This window comes from Oncorhynchus mykiss, chromosome 7, assembly GCF_057628025.1.
Source record: "Oncorhynchus mykiss isolate SJ-2025 chromosome 7, ASM5762802v1, whole genome shotgun sequence".
Classification (NCBI taxonomy): domain Eukaryota; kingdom Metazoa; phylum Chordata; class Actinopteri; order Salmoniformes; family Salmonidae; genus Oncorhynchus; species Oncorhynchus mykiss.
In genome coordinates, this window is record NC_143028.1 from 40,768,826 (window position 1) to 40,788,777 (window position 19,952).

General features: G+C 40.7%; 1 protein-coding gene across 4 annotated transcripts in view; it reads left to right on the forward strand.

Moving 5' to 3' along the window:
- The first annotated feature begins 6,068 nt into the window (after window positions 1–6,068).
- The window catches only part of LOC110527879 (FERM domain-containing protein 4B), a 62,671-nt gene continuing 48,787 nt past the window's right edge, over window positions 6,069–19,952 (forward strand). For 2 of the 4 annotated variants that reach the window (XM_090240965.1, XM_090240968.1), the window contains exon 1: window positions 6,099–6,345. The gene's annotated coding sequence lies outside the window, so the exon portion shown is untranslated. Of the gene's footprint in view, window positions 6,346–19,952 lie in introns of all 4 variants that reach the window. The other 2 variants (XM_090240967.1, XM_036983367.2) reach the window with 2 other exon arrangements.

Consider the following 19,952-nt stretch of genomic DNA (forward strand, 5'->3'; position numbering starts at 1 on the left):
TAACAGGTGTGCACAACATTTGGGAGAAAAGCTTTTTGTGTGTATGGAACATTTCTGGAATGTTTTATTTCAGCTCATGAAACATGGGACGAACATTTTACATGTTGCGTTTATATTTTTGTTCTATATGACTGATCTCATTGAATCCTATAAGTATCATTGACAGCTTCAGGCGAGTCTACAGCCACCTCCAGTTCAGTGAATCCATGTGATATGTTTGTAGCGCTCATAGACATGTCATCCTCTTCCCTTGGGGTGAATTCCTGCCATTCCTCTTCCCCCATGACGGACCTGCCTACACCACACACTCTAGGACAGTGGATCCAAACCTTTTTTGGTTACTGTACCACTAACTGAATTTTGTTCTGCCCGGAAGTACCCCTGAGGTACCCCGTCATGTGCCTTTTACCATTAGGCCTATGGTCTCCTGAGTCTTCTCAAGTACACACTAGGCCCCCTGGTACCCCTGGTTAGTTGAGAACCACTGCTCTAGGAGGCATGTCAGAGCAAGCCTGACACAACAAAGCATGTCAGCTTCACTGTGAAATAGCATCACCTCGAGCACCAGTGATGGTGGAGTAGCCTAGCTGCCTAACCACTATAGCCCGTACTGTATTTGTGCAAATAGAGTCCTTTTCACACGAGTGTACACGTGAGATTTGGTTTTGGGTGCCAATATTACTTTGTGGACAAGCCTGAAACAAAGGGACAAACCTGATGAGCACATCCCGACAATATTAATTATCTTACCATGATAAAGATGGCTAAAATCCTATGAATATTAGTTCATCTTGCCAGCATTCCATAATTGCTACATTCCACTGATGTAGATTTACCATTGAGAAATGAGATCTACATCTAAAAAAACCCTACATTCAGCTACAGTGCTTGAAGCATTAAATTGGATGAACACAGGATAGCCTTTTCTCAATTGGATTTGCTCAACTCTTGCTTCCTGTCTCCTCCATCCTCTCTCACCTCCTTTTGAAAAAGGTCAAAAGTAATCGAGAAGAAGCAGCGAGGAGAGGGAACGTGGACGAAATTGCGCTTGAATGAAATTAGGCTCTCCTTCTCCTCCGCATGTCATCAGGCAAATTACGTTTACAGCGGTGGATCCCAAAATAAATGTATAAAGTGATACAAAAAATAATAAGTTAGTTGTGCAAGACATTTTTATCGTATGTACAGTAGCATGTTGTTTTTAAACGCATGCATGCTTTTCTCCTCCGACAAAGCAAAAGCTGATTCAAAAAAGGCTGTGTGCCAAATTTCTAAACTCTTCCAGGAAGGACTCAGGTAGGATACACAAGGTGGCTATCGTGGAGGGGAGGACACTCTTCCCATTCATCAACTAACAAATTGACATCTTCTCTACCACTTATCGGTTTACGGGTCAAGGAGGAGAGAGGACGGAAGAGAAAGAGTGGAGGACTGACTTTTCCCAAAAGAGAAAAGGCCAGTCTTTATTCCAGGGGTAACGCTGTTCAGTAACCTCCAGTCCAAACAAAGAATGGCCCAAGGTTTACATCACAGCTACTCTTATTATCCTTAATATCTCTAGTTTATTAGACTAATGGTTATTTTTTAAACATCAATGTGAAATATTTATATCAGTAATCATAAAAGACATTCATAAATTCGACATCACTAATAATCGTTTTACTTAGCCAGCTCCAGGCAGTAGGTTGTTAAGATCTGCACTGACCAGTTTTTCATGGGCTTGCTCTTCAACAATACCTGGAACAATTGCGAATCGGACCGCATACTCTCCAAGTGAAACTCTCGCGACAATAGCTACAAATAATCTAAACATAATTATGATGAACTGTCATTTGAAAACAAAAGTTATTTCTGTAGTCATATCCTGTGAACACCAAAGGGTGGGTTAATCAACAACTACTTGTTTTCCATGATGATACTGAGAAAGCAACAGGCAGAGATAATAAACTAGCCTACACTAACTTCAGCGGTGTTATACTTAGCTGGTATATAGCAGCACACGGTTGTAATTTTTAATAGACTACCCATAATATTCTAGGCCGCACGACAATTTTCTTATAGCATAAATTCAGCTATTTGCTGCGCAAATTAGTGTGCAAGGAGACTGTCCAGTTCCACGTGCACTCCACTAGATGGTAGTGTAAGGCAAGAGGAAGTCCAGGAATATTAATTTCTTTCTACCTGTCTGTCATCTCTGTATACTGAAAACAGATATTTATTTTACCCTTAATTAACTAGGCAAGTGTAAAGAGCAACTTCTTATTTACAATGACGGCCTACGCCGGGCGATTGTGCGCCTCCAATCATGGCCGGTTGTGATACTGCCTGGAGCGACCCCTCTAGACCGCTGCACCACTCGGGAGCCCAGATATGATGAATGCCCTGGGGGGAAAATGTGCATGGGGATATTTGAAGATATCTTAATATTTTAGTTTTATTGTATTTAAAAGTGTGTTTTAATGATAAGCACTTAATCTCTAAATATGATCCGTTTTTGTAAAAAAAAAAAAATATTGGCCACAAAATTGCACTATTCACATATTATGATATATTATGTCACATTGCCTGGTCTAATATGTTGCTCATCATTCATTTCACTTTCATTCATATAAACATTATAAAAAGTGTCAGGTATAAATTCAGGTAAACATAGGGTGCTGATATTATGGCTTTATCTCAAAATAGGATCATAAATCAACATTGGAGTATTTGCAAACCATAATGCATGAATGCAGCACATAGAACCTGAAACAGGAGGTACAGAGAGACACATATTGGAGAAATAAAGGAAACTGCCAAACGAAAAAACCCTCTGCAATATCCCCACATTACACCTCATCATTTTAAATGGGGGATGGGCTGACAAAGCTGAAGGAGAGACTAATGGTGGTGTAATTCAGTATGACCTGGAAAATGAAGAATGAAGGCTGGTGGCTGTATCAGTACAATACCATTGTACAGTCAACCTGTTTTGACTGCTCTGCTGAGTGAGATGGGATGTCTATAGCCCATATAGACACTAGCCCATATGGATTCAACACCCACAATTATTATTGTGTCCTTTGTTTGATATTAGGGATTGTACACAAGTTCACAACACAAAAAAACAGTTGTGGTTTGCAAAGTTAATGAGAGGTGATGTCTGAGCATCAAATACCATATTACCAGTTAACCAATGTCAAGTCTAATGGTAGTGGCAGTCAGAGATAAACTGGCCCGAGGCCTGTAAAAGGAGACAGATTCTTGGAGATGCATGGTGACATGGTGCACACTGACAATGGCCCCAGCAGGGAGATGGGCACAGTGTGTCAATCAGCTCAAGGTCTCTCCGGTCCTGAAGGTTACCCCTCCTTTCCATGTTAACATCTGCTTCATGAGGAACACTGATGGGACATAATCCCTTCTATTCAATATTCATGGTGTGAACCTCCCCTGCCTAAAACAAGAATTACTCCACTTTATCAACATGGTATTTTGAGGTAGACTATTTAAACATTACTTACCGTACATACCATTCATCCAAATGTATTATTTTTTGTATTATTAAACATAATTCTCAAAATCAGTAATTACTTACAATTTTCTTAAAAGATCTGTACATTTCCTCATGGACCTATTCTGAACTACAATAGAACAGTGGCCTATAAATAAATACTTATGTGATGCATTTGGTTGTTCACACCTGAACAAAAACTGTCTTAATCCTCAAACAATATGCAATATGAATTTTAAGGATGTTTGACTATGTAGCCAATACCTTCTTTCTCATATTTAATTAATATTTTTGAGAAGAAAATTGCCATGCCATCTAGATTTATTTTTAATGTATCATTGAAAATGACAGATAAAGGAAGTGTCTGTGGCTGCATTTAGACAGGCAGCCCAATTCTGATCTTTTTCATGAATTGGACTTTTGACCAATCAGATCATCTGTCAAAAAAAAGATCTGATTTGAAAAGATCTGATGGGTTTGCTCAAAATACCAATTAGTTGAAAAAGATCAGAAATGGTCTGCCTGTCTACACAGCCAAAGTGACAAGGCCTTCTGTGGTAATCTCCATGGGACCTGAAGCCAGGCAGAGATTTGGGGGTAGAGATTCTTAGGGCACACATGGCACTGGGGTGAGCCTAATCACTCGCTACCAGAAATCCCCACAAATGGGGGATGGGGGTGGGGCAGTCCCATGGGTGACTCATTTCGGATTTGAAGGAAGCATTTTGCCTCCGTACACACTAGTCAGTTGCCTAGACACAAAGGATAATAATTGGTTTCAAATAATTGGTATGCAAGGGTGAGATTGCTAATGGGTACCACCCACCTTTGGTTTGCATGTTAACGCTTTGACCTGGTTGAGCTACACTATATTTACAAAAGTATGTAGAAACCCCTTCAAATTAGTGGATTTGTCAGTAGAATGGCCTTACTGAAAAGCTCAGTGACTTTCAACGTGGCACCATCATAGGATGCCACCTTTCCAACAAGTCAATTCCTCAAATTTCTATCCTGCTAGAGCTGCCTCAACGAACTGTAAGTGCTGTTATTGTGAAGTAGAAATGTCTAGGAGCAACATTCGCTCAGATGTGAAATGATAGGCCACAAAATCTCACCGTACAGGATCGCCAAGTGTTTAAACGCGTAGTGTGTAAAAAATCTTTTGTCCTCAGTTGCAACATTCACTACTGAGTTCCAAACTGCTTCTGGAAGCAAAGTCAACACAATAACTGTTTGGCGGGGGCTTCATGAAATGGGTTTCCATGGCCGAGATCGGTGTGGTAGAACTTGACTGGCCTGCACAGAGCCCTGACCTCAACCCTATCGAACAACTTCGAGATTAATTGGAACGCCGACTGCGAAACAGGTCTAATCGCCCAGCATCAGTGCCCGACCTCACTAATGCTCTTGTGGCTGAATGGAAGCAAGTCGCCGCAGCAATGTATGTATATTCGTGGAACGCCTTCCCACAAGAGTGGAGGATGTGTAGCAGCAAAGGGGGGGACCAACTCTATATTAATACTCATTATTTTGGAATGAGATGTTCGACAACTAGGTGTCCATATACTTTTAGTCATGTAGTGTACCTTACAGTAAACCTAGTCAGTTTTTTTTTATCCTTTCCATTTCCTAGTCCTGCAGTTTTTGTGGATTTTAGAGATTTTCCATTGTTCACACTCCACAATGATCTGGCACTTCCTTCCTTCCCCTTATAACTTGTTTCACAATTCTGTCAGTTGAAAGATACCCATTTTGCACATTCACATAAATTCTACTGACCAAGTACTCAGTCAATATCTATTTTAGTAATGGGCTTGTTAAAAGCTACTAATTCATAATTTTAAATTCTACCAGCTTACTTTTTCACCTAATAGATAAATCATTGTTCACTGTATGAGAAAAACAATCTCTCTTGGTCTATCTGTGCCCATAAAAGTGGGACATTCTGCAGACAAATTCCAGAAAACTCATTACCCCATTGGTTAGACTATCACTGAGATCAAGATGAATGTATGTGAGAGAGCAGCAGCATCATCTCCACATAACCAGCCATGTGTGAAATCACAGGTCGGGACAGGACTGATATCTTGTCATTATATTCCCCTGAAACCAAAATCCAAATTTATGTGATCTGCAAAGAAAATCTTCTCTTCGATACAAGTGAAAAGGCAGTGTAATTGAATGATGTGCACCTGCAAATATCTTGACATGTAAATGTAGGTTTCACAGGAAAGGACACATTCAGCTCTCTACCATCAACACTTTAAAACGATGGGATAAAACATGTTTCATCAGGTGGGCTTAGTTCTTTTCTGATAACTGATGGATGCAACGTTTGTTCAACGTGTACTAATGTGAATGACCAGCATGATTAATAGATCATTCAATATTTCAACCACTGTAGCTAGCTATAGTATGTTACATGCAATGCAGAGCAGAGCAGACCAGAGCAGCTTGCAGAGCTTTGTTGATACGGGTGGTTCAGCAGGTCCCACATCGCTTGTGCGTGGAGCGTGCGTTTACGCAATGGAGAGCGCGTTTCTGGCACAGCTAGTGGGAAGTTCGTCTGTTCTGTGAATTGGCTGAAGGTAGGAGGGGAGGAGGCGGGGTGTGGATGGGTGGAACTGTGCGCGATAAGGATATGCACCGGCAGCTTTGCTTCCTGGCTCCAACAGATCAGTTGTCTATAGAGAAAGATCAGCGGTTAATTGTACCTTTATGAGTTTTACTTGGTTACAGCAGAAGAGAAACCCGGTGGAATAATTTGTTTTTATCCGTGCTGGTAAAAACCTTATGTTCATACAAAGAGTCCTGGAGCTCAATTCGATCATAACGGCGACAATAAAGACAAGGTAAGGAACTGCCCAGTTATTGATAATTTAAGCAACGTTTATCGATATCAATACTGATGAGGCTAGCAAACATCGGTAATTTGTGCCAAGCCCAACTTATTTATGGTATAAGTTATAGTTTCACCTGTTTGTGTAGGCTACACGCGGAGATTTTGTTTTTCTTCAGCAATAAACCAACCTAAGCTGGTACTTGCTCTGTGTTTTCTCCCTCAGTTCTATTCCATTATCCTGTTGCGTTGTGCATTACTTGGCACATGTTATATACTTAAATATTTTAAACAAGCTAGGAACCTACAATATGAATACTTAATAATAATAATAATAATAATAATAATAATATTATTACTACTTAGACGTTGTACAAAAATGTCATGTATTGACCCAGCTCATTATCTACCAATTTGAGAAGAGAACATACACATCAGGTGATGACCAAGCCTGGTCTCAGACTCACCACGCTTGCTATGGTTACCTAAGACAGAGAAGGATACTTAAGTTAAAAAATAGAAGAAAAAAAGTAGGGTGGGCGTATAACGCGAACGTCTAACAACTCAAAGGTTGCGAGTTCGAATCTCATCAGGGACAACTTAAGCTAATTAGCAACTTTTCAACTACTTTGTACTTTTTAGCTACTTTGCATGTTAGCTAACCCTTCTCCCAACCTGAACCCTTTTAGCTAACACTTTTTCTAACCCTTTAAACTAATTCATTAACGTAACCCTAGCACCTAGTCCCTAGTCTAGCTAACTTTAGCCAGCTAGCTAACGTTAACCACCTAGCTAGAATTCGTAACATATCATATGTTTAGCAAATTCGTAACAGATAATACAAATTTTAATTTGTCACATTCGAAATGGGTGACAGATATCCACAAATTAATACAAACCATACGAAACGTAACATAATACTAAAATACATTTACGTACAGAATAACACAAAATGCTCCGAGACCAGGTTGCATGACAGACTGATGTACCACACCAAAACATGCTTGTTTTCTTGTAAATATGTTGTAAACATGCACACATGCTGCTTTTCGACTGTAACACCAGTTTTACACTAGTGTATACACCCTAATGTTATACTAGGGAAATCGTGTTTCCATATCTAGGGCTGACAGTGACGACTTGTGAAGAGCAGAATCAATTACATGATCAAAGCAGTTGCTTTGTGAGAAGGTGTTAAAGTTCACAGTTAACCATTGTTATGTAAATTTTATCTGAAAAGTACCAGTGGCCTGACTTTGGCCCCAAGAGAGCAGGTCCACCGAAGCCATGGCCCAGTGAGACACGGGTGCCGGCCTTTTGGGTAAAACACGGGGGTAAATCCTATATGGAAGTCCAGGGGGACAATAAAGACATAACAGACAACGCTCACAGACATGGACAGACACAAACAAACATCCAGCCACAGACTTACAACTTCTGCCTGAGTTTCCTGTTTCCTGGGAAAGACCAACAATGGGAGAGAGAGCATGTGATATCCTGTACGAGTCTTGTGTCACTCTGGACTCAAGTACCAAAATAAGGCCATAACACACATTTGATTGTAATGAAATAAAGTGCAATTGTAGGCTACGCATAGGCTACTCAAAGTAGGAACTTTATAGTACAGTAAAGCCACAACTAACTGTAAACAGCAGTACAAAGTTTGATTCGCAAACCTCAGTTTACCTCAGTAGCTCAGTTCACTCGCTTACCTCAGTTCACTGGTGTCATGCAATGGTCGTTGAAATAGCTATACATGTTAAGCTATACAGTGCTAATGTGCCTGTCGCTACAGTGATATTGAAAAAAAAGCATGAGGTTGGTTTGTAAAGGGGTCAATATTGAATTTGCAGTTCATAAAGTAAGTGTTACACAGGCCCGCAGAGACAGACGCAGAGACAGACGCAGAGCTTTGTCTTATTAAACTTGTGAGGACTTTTTGGCAACCAACAATTGATTCCCATTCAAAATCCTATTTTCCGTAACCTTCATTTGAAATCTAACCCTGAACCTAACCCGAAGCCTTTTTACAAGTGAGGTCTGGCAAAATGTCCTCACTTCTCAGAATTGTTGTTGGTTTGCTATTCTTGTAAGGACTTCTGGTACTCACAATTACAGTAAAACGTGTACACACACACATTACAGTAATTACAGTAGAGTACAAAAGCAGGACAGCATTGTGTTAACTTTAGTCTAGGATGTTCAGTTGCTTTTAATGGGCTCAGCGCTTCCAATTCAATAAAGCTATTAACTGTCACAGAAGATTCCATCCATCCAACACAACCTGGTCCTGGGAATAGTGTGATTTCTCACCTTTAGACCAATCCTTTCTTTTGTCTTAAGATTTGGTCGCTAGCATTTTCTGTTTTTCCCACGCACCTATCATTTGAATGTTTTTCATGCACATTGAACAGGAAGATTGGTAGTTATTCGATACTGTGGTCATGCAGGTTTGTACAAATCATGTAATCTGACAGAGTGAGCAGGTCCTGTTGAATAGATTTTCCGAACAGGGCATTCTAGTCTACAGGCAATACTCTGAACCCTTTACTGACTACATAATTACGACAAAAATACAAAATAGGGGAAAAAAGACTAATGCAATAAGTTAATGACCTCTCTCTTCTCAAAGTTATGAACTTTGGAGAATTTCAAATATTTTCTCCAGTTCAGTATGATTGATTTAATGAATAGGCCTACTAGTGTGGCTACTCAACTTGATTATGGTAGTGCCTAATGTAAGTTCATGCCCCAAAGCAGTGCTGGTCAATGCCTGTTTGTGGGTCAACTGTAATCTTTAGGCTTAGCAGTGGAAATCAATTCAAAGCCCCTCCCACTGTAGATGGCAGGGTTGTCCAGAAAGGAAAGCTGAGTTAAGAGTTGCAGTAAATAATTAGAGTTCCAATTGGGAGTTTGGCAGGGTTCATTGTTTGTTTTTATGCCAGAGATCATGCAAGAGACAAGGGGGTGAAATTACTGTGAAATATACATACAATGCAAACAGAAAAACATCAAATTATTTGCACTTAATGCCCTCTGTGCTCCCAGTCTCTCAAGGAAGGGAACTGTCACAAACATGGTTAACACTGTCAACAGGACTCTCTTGTTGGCTCTTATACTGCCTGTGTGGTTGGTTATCTCTGGACCTTTTCCTTGTTTTACGTCTGCTTTTGTCCTTTCACAGGACATCCTGTGTATAACAAATAGTCTAACTTATTTTCATGTACTAAACCATGGACATTCTGAAATGTCCCTTTTAGAGGTCGACCGATTAATCGGAATGGCCGATTAATTAGGGCAGATTTCAAGTTTTCATAACAATCGGTATTTTTGGAGACCGATTTGGCAGATTAAAAAAAATATATATATATATATATATATTTGACACCTTTTTATTTAATCTTTATTTAACTAGGCAAGTCGGTTAAGAACACTTCTTATTTTCAATGACGGCCTAGGAACGGTGGGTTAACTGCCTCGTTCAGGGGCAGAACGACAGATTTTTACCTCAGCTCGGGGGATTCAATCTTGCAACCGTACAGTTAACTAGTCCAATGCTCTAACCACCTGATTACATTGCACTCCACGAGGAGACTGCCTGTTACGTGAATGCAGTGAGCCAAGGTAAGTTGCTAGCTAGCATTAAACATATCTTATAAAAAAATCAATCAATCAATCATAATCACTAGTTAAACTAGTAATATCATCAACCATGTGTAGTTATCTAGCGTGTCCTGCGTTGCATATAATCGATGCGGTGCAGATCGTTGCTCCAATGTGTACCTAACAATAAACATCAATCAATATTTTTAAACCAGCACATTTATCTAAAAGAAATCCAGGTTAGCATGCAATATTAACCAGGTGAAATTGTGTCACTTCTCTTGCATTGCACACAGAGTCAGTGTATATGCAACAGTTTGGGTCACCTAATTTGCCAGAAATGTACGTAGTTATAACATAACATTGAAGGTTGTGCAATGTAACAGCAATATTTAAACTTATGGATGCCACTGGTTAGATAAAATATGGAACGGGTCCGTATTTCACTGAAAGAATAAACGTCTTGTTTTCGAGATAATAGTTTCAGGATTCGACCATATTAATGACCTAAGGCTCGTATTTCTGTGTGTTATCATGTTATAACTAAGTCTGATTTGATAGAGCAGTCTGACTGAGCGATGGTAGGCAGCAGCAGGCTTGTAAGCATTCATTCAAACAGCACTTTCGTGCGTTTGCCAGCAGCTGTTTATGACTTCAAGCCTATCAACTCCCGAGATTAGGCTGGTGTAACTGATGTGAAATGGCTAGCTAGTTAGCGGGGTGCACGCTAATAGCGTTTCAAACATCACTCGCTCTGAGACTTGGAGTGGTTGTTTCCCTTGCTCTGCATGGGTAACGCTGCTTCGAGGGTGGCTGTTGTCGTTGTGTTCCTGGTTCGAGCCCAGGTAGGAGCGAGGAGAGGGACGGAAGCTATACTGTTGCACTGGCAATACTAAAGTGCCTATAAGAACATCCAATAGTCAAAGGTTAATGAAATACAAATGGTAGAGAGAGAAATAGTCCTATAATTCCTATAATAACTACAACCTAAAACTTCTTACCTGTGAATATTGAAGACTCAAGTTAAAAGGAACCACCAGCTTTCATATGCTCTCATGTTCTGAGCAAGGAACTTAAACGTTAGCTTTCTTACATGGCACATATTGCACTTTTACTTTCTTCTCCAACACTTTGATTTTGCATTATTTATTTAAGGGTAAATTGATTTTGTTGATGTATTAAGTTAAAATAAGTGTTCATTCAGTATTGTTGTAATTGTCATTATTACAAATAAAAAAAATATTTAAAAAAATGTCTGATTTAATCGGTATTGGCTTTTTTTTGGCCCTCCAATAATCGGTATTGGCGTTGAAAAATCATAATCGGTCGACCTCTAGGCCCTTTGTCAATTTAGGCACAGTCTTTTGAAACACATAAATAAACAGAATGCTTTTGTTTGATTTAGCAGACATTTAGGAAGCAAAATGTGCTTATTTGTCCTGTTCGATTTTTTTCTGTTATGATTTGAGTGACTGTACTCATCCTCTTACGTGAGTGGAAGGTTTGAATCCCCTACTGTGACACATTTCATGCTTTGGTGTTCAGTGCGATGCAGAGTAGAAAGCACAGGGATTCGGCCTGAAAGGGGCTCCTCAGCTGGCATGGAAGTCCTTTGGGAGGCAGGGCCCATATCATTTAGATGAAAGAGAATGCATTAAGCCAACAGGCAATCTATTTAAGGAGGAGAGAGGATTGCCAGTTTGTGGACAAATTCCACCCAAAATTCCCAGAGCACATGCATTTCCTTATACATAATTTAGAGGATGGATATAAGGATGGATTTATAGATTACCCATTTGTGTCAGTGGACATTGACTGAGGCACTTCACATTAAGTGCCCCTGTCTCATGGGAATAATGTGGGTAATGTCACAATTCCAAGCATCCAAATTCCAGACACTCCGTCTTTGGGTATGGCCCCATTCGTACACAAAATGGAAAATAGCTTGTTATTGACCTATCTTTTATATGCCTATTTATAGGGAGCTCTAAGAATGAACTTTGTTGCTTTGAGAAACTATGCTGCGTGTACATTTGGTCACCTTCCACCTCTCAGTGGGTATTGTGTTGTATAGGTAGGCTTTTAACAGGAGTAAGATGGAGCCTGAGCTATAGACCAACCTCTTCCCCAGGGGTACCACTGGCAATGGCTGTGCACTGAGGAAGGCCAGAGGCTATAGGGTAATAATTCCCTTGAGAAGAGCCAACATTAGCCGCACCACAGTGTAGAAAGCACCATCCTTTTGTTATTGTTTGTCTCATTCTCAGTGTTGCAGACCAGCACTCAATTACACTGAGGCTTGGGAACTGAGAATACCAACAAAGCAGACCCCATCCCTGGCCCTTGCTCTGTGTCTGTCTGCGGATGCTTTAGTATCCTGCTGCTTTGCCTGCAAACTGGGGGGAGCTGTCGATGATCCTTCCTGTAATTACCGTGTCTCTGTGTGTGTCTCCCTTTTTTATTACTCTCACTATCTCTCTCTCACACACACACACACGAGAGAGAGAGAGATGAGCTGGAGTGCTCATTTAGGAGGTTTTTGAGGGCCTGAATGATAATGACCACTGAGAGAACTCTGTGCTGATTGGGGGGATGGATATGGATGGAGAGACCCGAGCAGCCATTATTCTCTCACTGTAGCAGCAATAGAGATGTTCACGGAGGCAGATGTGTTCAGGGAGCAGACATACCCCAAAGCCTTGAAACCAGAGTGATCAATACTGCTCAGTGGTTAAATCCCCATGTGAGTGTTTCGCATGGTTACTGCTGGAGGGGTTTGCTTGGTAAAGACATGGCTAGCGAGCTACAGAGCCCTCTGAACCTGTGATATATTGAGTTTTCCTCAATAGCTTGTCTAATGCCTGAAGTGTACTCTTTATTCTTATTGTTTTGTGTTTGCGAGATTGCCTCTCCTTGGACAAGCGTATACTCTGTTTGCTCATATTGGAAGACTGTACTGATCATGAAATGTGTATATGTTGTTGATTTTAGGAGTAATATCTGTGCTGTTTGGCAGATGGAAGACAATGTGTATATCCCACGCTTGGATGAGCCCTGCCTCATTAATGTTGTGTTCTGTGAGACCCCCTCCCTCCCTCAGTAGAGGCCACCTGTCCTTTCCCCCTCCACACTGCTGTCCCTCCCCACTTCTTCACATTCACAGAAGCAAGCTACTAAGCAGGTAGCCAGTAGCAAGCAGTCAGCCACCCTCACTGCTGCAGAGAGGACAGGGGAATACCTGCCCCATGGACCAGCACCCTGCTGATCCATTCAATACAATGAGAGTCCTGATCACTGCTACAGGAAGACAGCTATATGGGAATACGGGCCTGTTACAAAGGGAACACTGAGATTGATATAAAGACACACGAATACATTGTGATAGACAATATAGAGAGTTCTTCAATGGTATACTGTCTTTTGATACTGTTATGGGTGGCTCCACACTGTAGTGTAGGGTTCAAACAGGCTTGGTCACTTCCTAGACAATTCAATGCTACAGACAATGGTGTAAAGTACTTAAGTAAAAATACTTTACTATTTGACAACATTTACTTCACTACATTCCTAAATAGCTTGTCTAATGCCTGAAGTACTAATTTAAAATGTACTTTTTACTCCATACATTTTCCCTGACACCCAAAAGTACTTGTTACATTTTGAATTCCCAGCAGGACAGAAAATGGTCCAATTTGCACACTTATCAAGAGAACATCCCCTGGTCATCCCTACTGCCTCTGATCTGGAGGACTCACTAAACACAAATACTTTGTTTGTAAATGATGTCTGAGTGTTGTGTGACCCTGGCTATCTGTAAATAAAAAAATAAATTGTGCTGTCTGGTTTACTTAATATAAGGAATTTAATTATTTGTACTTTTGCTTTTTATACTTAAGTATATTTTAGCAACTACATTTACTTTTGATACTTAAGCATATTTAAAACCAAAAACAGCAGCGGTTCAAACTGCAGTAACCAGTTCCTGTATAGAGACACAGATCCCCTAGAGGTTAACTGACTTGCCTCGTTAAATAAATAAAATACAAATAGTAGAAAAGTTGACCTATTCTATTGGTCAGTGTTACTAATCCATTTGGCCCGGCAGTCTAGGGGGGGGGGGGGGGGGGTAACATAACTCATGCAAGGTGTAATAGTGACAAAGTAACGGTGAGAACGAATATCACAGACAACTAAGTTACCGTCAAACGCTCAGGTTTTATTTCTAAACACACAGTAAAGGGGGGCAGGAAAAGGGGCTGAGCTGGACCCAAGGAAAGAAACAAATGTCCGAAAACACCCCTAAATTAGACTAGCCTACTTCAATAGAGCTAACTAACCAAAAATACAGTGGGTGGTCCGCCCAGTTCTAACTAGTGTTTTAAACAAAGTTTACCTACGGGTAGTGTATGCCCATGGGCGACTTGTCTTAGTACCCCCTTTTCCCACCATCAAACACCATAACAAAAACAATACTCACAGGTGGGGACAAAGTGACATGTAGTAGCGAAAACAAAACCAGAGAACTACGGAGAGATTGACAGAGAGATGGAGCTCCAGAGGAAACAACTGAATGGGTTTTTAAACCAAGGGAAAGGGGATGTGATTGGGGAATGATGATTGCCACCTGTGAGGAGGGGAGAAGGAGAGAAAAGAAATACACACACAGGATACACACAGAATATTTGGATCCTTAACAGTCAGCTTGTGTCGAAATAATTCCAAACAGACTCAGGGACAGTTGTGGGATGATAGATCCCAAATTCATACAACAAGTAGACCTTGCCTACTTGTTGTGAATGTAAACAGATCAGAAAGTTGAGCTTAAAATATTGATAAACTATTAGGCTATTTATTCACATTATAAGCGCAGCAATGCGCACAAGGCAGTATCGGCTACGGGAAAATGTTCGTTCCATAAAGCAATTAGCGGGAAAACACCGTTGCCAAAAGCACACAGCACATGTGAGCTGTTTCATGTGTAAGAGATTAAAATATCTAATACGCAGCAATTTGCATGGTTTGCTAATATGACTAGGATTGTGCTTTTGGTCACTGGACAATGAAAGAAAGTTTATATAAAATAATTACCTCCACGGATGTGGTCTGATTTTGGCTAGGCTACTTTAAACCAAGGTACACATTCAGGTTTCAAACAATTTAAGTACATGTTTTGAAAATGCATAGCCTACTGCCTACAGTTCATTGCAAAGTGGTGTGTGACTCGCTGATGAAGCCTGCCTTCTGTTGTCTATGCATCTGCTGTTTGAGATGCTGTTTGAGATTTCCCGCTCAAAGTCTATCTGTATGCTGTACGCGTGTGATACATAAGATGCATAACTAACATACTGTACACAATCGCAAATTGAATTCCACAAAATGATGCAAATTACCTATAGACCGACAAGCATGGCCAGTCTAATGTATTTCCATCATATGGTATTCCATCAATGAATAGGTTAAAATGCATTATTTTGCAATGTGATTTTTCCTTCTTCTCCCAGGCAATTGGCCTGCCTGACTTAGCAGCAGGCGGAAGAGCAATATCCGCCGTTGTAGTAAGGATAAAGCCTGACCTGGAATGTGATGCTAACAGAAGCTGGCTAGCTTTATAAAAGCCTAAGCAGATCTAGCTTGTATACCTTGACTGGACATTGAGAAAACCTGATGCAGTGGGCTTGGCTCTAAAGCTGGATGCCTCGGAATCATGCAGTAGAGACAATCTCACCACCCTCCCATAAGAGGGTGGCAACCGGTGGCATCCACACAATGGTTAAGTAACATTCACCCCTGAGGGAGAATTCAGAGACAGAGGAGGGAGGTTGTGTATAAGGGTGCAGGGTGGTGACCTTGTTTATGTTTGAAAGATATGCTACCCTTCAGGGATAAGTTTGTCAAGATCATTGTTGTAGCCTGCTGTAACAAAGTCAAAACAGACAGGTTTACCCGTTGGCACTTTTGACACTACAAACCACCTATGCTTAACTGTAAGCAGTATGGAATCAAATGTCTTGCTGTATATGTTGTGCTTGTGTGTACATATGAGACGGTGAGTTATAAATCCTTTCCAGGGATTGTAGAGTATCATAAGTAGTCTGCTACTACGCTCAGCACTTATGAACCCCACACCATAGCACCCTTCCATGCCAAACCGTGATTCTCCAAAAGCTCAGTTCCCCGCCGAAGTGGACTAGACAGACCCTGGGATAAGTGTTCACACTGTGACAGATTGAGAGGTCCTCTGTCACATTGGTGGTTTGCTGCAATGGACCAATGGTGACTAATCCAAATTGACTGCTGTGTATCCGCTAGCATTTTTTCCCATAATACCTCAGGGACTGTTTTGTCTATGAAATCCACACTCTGAGGTTTTCATTGTCACTCTGTCTGTATTCCCAATGCATGTTTTGCTTCCCTATGCATGTTTTGCTGCCCTGATAAAGCTGTGTAATTGATCTGATTATTTAGTTAGAGGATTGTTTGATAGTCTCATTACAATATCTAATAGTTATAGTAGTTATCACCTGGCAAACACTCTCTAATCGATGATATCTTTGTACAAGGACAAGAAAGAGCAGTGTATCAAATAAGTCAGTAAGTGATATGATGGGGTTGAGTTTAACTGGAGAGATGTACGTATTACGTGTGATGGTTATTTAGTTCTTTGAAGCATTGATTTTTAGCATTGACAATACTATATTTCTACTGTGTGTGTCTGCGTACTTGACAGTTGGTTTAGCATAGGGCTGTTACCGTATTACCGCCACACCGGTAGTCACGAGTCATGACCACAGTCAAATTCCATGTGACCGTTTAGTCACGGTAACTAGGCTTCTTCAAGCTCTGATGCTGCTGATGGTCATTAGTAGCCTACCAAACTTGCTAACTACCTGGTATTCAGCACTCTCTTGTCCCTCTAATCACTCTGACATCAATGCAAATGTAATCGAAAATCAAACATTTCATGAGTCCACAAGCTTATGTTGTGCAACATTTCTATAGGCTATGCAATTGCGTGAGAAAACAAAGTTTGATGGCCTCTATTAAAAAGAGGAGTATCCCATCAGCTTTCTATAGGCTAGGCCTACTATATTTATTTCTCAACATTCCTAATGTTAAACACATTGCTTCGCTTTACAACAGGAGTATAGCGTACCTGGCTGGCATGAAAATGAACCATGGGAAAAGCGTCCTCCATTCGCTATTTAAGTGCGCAACATGTTCTGAGACACGTTCATGAAAATGGTCCATTCTAAATCAAAAAAATTTCACACACATATCATATGTAAAGACAATATTAAACCAAGAATAGTCTGATGGGTGACAATATTAGCCTTTCACTTGTGAATGATGCCCAGCTTTTATGTAGTAAGGCAAGAAACAGCGCATGCCTTTTTTGCGACTTTTTCAGATCATAGTCCCTCAACTGATGTAGCTTAGCCCATAGGCCTATATGTTTTGATAAGGTTTTTATCACAACTAAAGTGGCCAAACAACTTCTTAAAATTAAGCATGTTAATCTGCTTTACAACCGGTGTAGAGCCTAACTGGCATACATAATTGGCAAGTGAGTTTCAAGTTTGGGGAAGATAATTTTCACCATTAAAATGTACCTTTATAATAAAGCATTACATGCATAGTGGAATTTGTGGTCACTTTTGAGAATGGCGTTTTCCTGCTAATTAATTTCATTTTAGAACATTTGCGCATAGCCTACTACCGTGTGTGCATTGCTGCGCTCATAATGTGAAGAAATAGCCTAATAGTTGATCAACATTTTTAAGATAAACGTTCTGATCTGTTGCATCAGCCTCATTGCTTTTAAAACGTTTTTGGATGTGAGTGGTTGCATTAATTTGGGATCTATCACATTCCACAACTGTCCCAGACCTATGTTTGGAATATTGATTTCTCGCAATAGAATACGTTAACTTTTGTACTGTGGTGGATAGTAGATTGACATAGGCTAGTGGTTTTGCTGTTCGTTAAGCCTACTCATCTTGTTGGCTGACGAAAAGTAAATATGGACCGTTCTAACATCTTAAATACGCGCCTTGGAATTCGATAAGAGGATGCGCGCAGTTGCATCCTTGATGGGTCTGTCTTTTACTTCTAGCCTACTTCAAGAGCTGAGATAGATGCCTGTGAGGAGAACCTGATCACGTGTCGGAATTGGCTAATAACAATTACGATATCTGAGAGAGCTATGCGAGTGATAGGTACTTCGGGAACATGCAGCTGGGAGAAGGGAATTATAATTATTATATCAACAACGGCCGCTGTCCACAAAATGTATAGATTTTTTTATGGGGCATTACGGCCACACTAGGGGGATGCCACCGGGAAATTCGAGGCATTATCAAGTGCTTGTCAAATTGTGAATGAGAGACTGATGAAGTGTGTGCAGCCTGTGCAAGAAACAAAGCAGAGCTCATGGCTTTCAACATTCATCATGCAGCCTTAGATTGTATAAAACATCTAAACATATAGCCCAACATTTGTATCACAATTAAATTTGCATAAATAACTAGAAATTGAGAATATGTTTCTTTGTTAACCGCTCAACACAGAATGCGCGCACTCCCTCAGAAATTGTTCGGAGAAAACATCCTATTTTATTCAGCTATGTTAAATTGTATTCTTCATACTATACAATAATGCCACAGACTTCTAAGCAAATCTTGTCTGCTAAATTAACTAGTGCAGCCCACAGCCATATGGCATAGCCAGATCGGGGCCTAACATAAGAACAAGAGTATGCTATTCTGTTCTTCTGAAATATACTACATTTTCTTCATATCATGTTTAAAATAAATTATGAATGTATTGTGTAGGGTATATTAAGTGGATTTATTATACTTGTTAAAATGTAGATGTTCCAAAGGTCTGCATCAGTGGCTTGTAGGCTATGCGTGAAAACCAGGAGATGCTAAATGTGTTTATGTTAATTAATGGTCAATTACCGAGAGACCGGCAGTCATTTGCTTGACAATCACCGGCGGACAAAGCTTCATGACCGCCACAGCCCTAGTTTAGCATTCAGAATAACCTTTTCACTGGGTCCCTACAGACCTTCCTCTGGACACCATTCACATTACTGTGGAAATTGGATGCATGATGGTGGTAATTCATCTATATTTACAGAACAAGGACGATGTCATTGCTGAACATGGCTATAAATAAAAACAGGCATTTTGCTATTGTGTTGAATAAAACGAGACAAGAAAAGCGTATTTTACAACATGACTGAACAGGGATGTTTTGTTGACCAGAAATAGCATGACACTCATGTCATTTTTATAGAATAAAGTTACTTCCTAAACAAATACAGTATGTCAGAGGAGTTAGACAATCAAGTATGAGATGTCAGCATACATGTTATATGAACCATTATCTGTCTTTCTGTCTCTCTCTCTCTCTGTCTCCTCTCTCTCTCTCGCTTCTTTACTCTCTCCCTGTCTTTGTCTGTCTCTTAGGACCCCCACAGAGATCAGCCATTCATGACCTCCATCTCTTGCATATCATATTAAAACCCTGCAACTCCAGTTCATTTTTCCTCTCTCTAACAGCCTCTGCCTTTGCAAATCTCAGCAGCACCCACAATCCCTTGGGGCCGGGGGCTTATTTGATGAGGGCAGACAGTGTGCGGCTGACACCATGGCCTGCGTCCCACCCCCTCAGCCCCCTCAGCTCAGAGGCATCTGGGTTATGCACACAGGGTTTGTCACAGGCCTCCAGTAGGCCTCAGAGCAGTGTCCTGGAAAGCAGAGAACCAGGTCCCAAATCCCTGGTCATAACAGACATCTCAATGGGGCGGTGTTGGCAGTACTGACCCCCTGACCCCTCTCCCTTTCCTCCACCCCTTGCCAGGCTGCACAAAGCAGGGCTTGACTGTACCGCCCCACCACACACAAAAAGCTTTTCTCTCTCTCTCTCATTCACCAACTGGAGCTTAATCACATGACTTTAATGGGGTATTATTGAGTCTTGTGTGTGTATTAAACATATGCACAGAGAACT